Source organism: Carlito syrichta, unplaced genomic scaffold (genome assembly GCF_000164805.1).
Source record: "Carlito syrichta isolate Samal-C Ts95f unplaced genomic scaffold, Tarsius_syrichta-2.0.1 Scaffold304472, whole genome shotgun sequence".
NCBI classification, from domain to species: domain Eukaryota; kingdom Metazoa; phylum Chordata; class Mammalia; order Primates; family Tarsiidae; genus Carlito; species Carlito syrichta.
Window position 1 is genome coordinate 683,103 of NW_007248568.1, and position 1,643 is coordinate 684,745.

Genomic DNA, 1,643 nt, shown 5'->3' on the forward strand with positions numbered 1-1,643 from the left:
AAGGAAGAGCACATTGATTTACATTATTTAATCTAGAATATTCCCTCCAACTCATTTTCTGTGCATAAATATAGCTTATGTGTTTAAGTCACTGGCTATACATTCTGGCTATATATTAAGATAACATAATATTTTGTTTTGTTTTATAAAGTCATTCAAACTCTGACAAAAAAAGAGTATATATATATATGCAACTAGGTTTTTGAAAGCTTTTGCTGTGACACGGAGAAGCTAATACATCACTATAACTCTGAGCAGAGAACAACAGAAAGAGAAGGGGTCACAGCTATCTATCAATCTTTAAACAAACATTGTCTAAGTCACTACTGGTAGCGTAGTACATAACATTGAGTTATTTATCACTGAAGTGCTGCTGCTCACTGCTTAAAAACTGAAGATTTATATAATACTCATTTCTTATCCTGCCACCTACCTACCTATCTTCAGTTTTTCATCTTAAAGAAAAGAAAACAACTTTTTTTTTGGTAAGCTATGAACAAGAATAAGTCTTAATTTTTAATTTTCTATAAACCAAAATATTTTAATGGTGTGCTAAAAACCTTAAGTTCTTTGACTTGTTCAGAATTTTATGATATTGTTCCACCAAAATGATAAATAAGTCTATAGCTATAGATAGAACCATAAAAAAAGTCCATGATACGAATCTATGTGTAGTTTTTGGGTGATTCTCAGACTTTCATCTGGTTAACATGACTCAATATACATGGCTGGTATAACTCTTTTTAGGTAATCTCTACTGGCAATGACAACTCTTAGGTGGTAATCAGCTAGTTAGAAAATGGAACTTCAAGTTTATCAGTAGGAATTTCGATAAGGTTAATGGTAATCGTTACTTGAAAAATGAAACAATGCACAACCACAAAGCTTATGTCTGTATTTTTATATCTTTACTATTATTATTCAAGGAACATCTGCTCAAGAAACATGAAATTTCACATAACTTTGTGTCAAGAACTTTCTGAAAATCAGTTTATCTAACCAACAGACTACTTAACCAAGCCTCATCAGGATAGCAGTTCTTTTGCAGAACAAAATATTGCTAACTTAGACATCAAATAACTATTTAATCTTCAAGATTCAATTTAAAACTCTCTTCTGGCTGGGTCTACTAATTCTAAACTATGACATCTCAAAATGTGTACAATTCTCATCAGGCTCTTTCCACTCCACCCTGTATGCAGACACCTGCCTTAAACCACTATCCATGATACATATCTGTCATCCAGAACATCAGGTTTGGAGATATTACTAAGATGTTATAGGGTAGAGGTCTCTTTTGTTTAATGAACAGGTTATTTTGGCAGCCTGCATGGGGTCTTAATAGAACACAACTACCTATGGGAGAAGATGTATGTTTTACAGGTTTTAACAGTAAAATAAAGACAAAGAAAGTAAAGGGTCATATTTCTTATGTCAAGTGCATACAACTTTATTCTCCTCTGGTTTCCACCAAAGTTAAGTTCCAGCCTACAATTGGGCTTAGAAAAACCTACTTTTGATTTCTAATTATGTGGTTTCCTGTCTCAACATGCTCAATTAATTTATTTAAATAACTCATCTATTCCTGTTTAAAAACCAATACATCAATTAATATGAACAGTTAGTTAATGTCTGTAAAACCA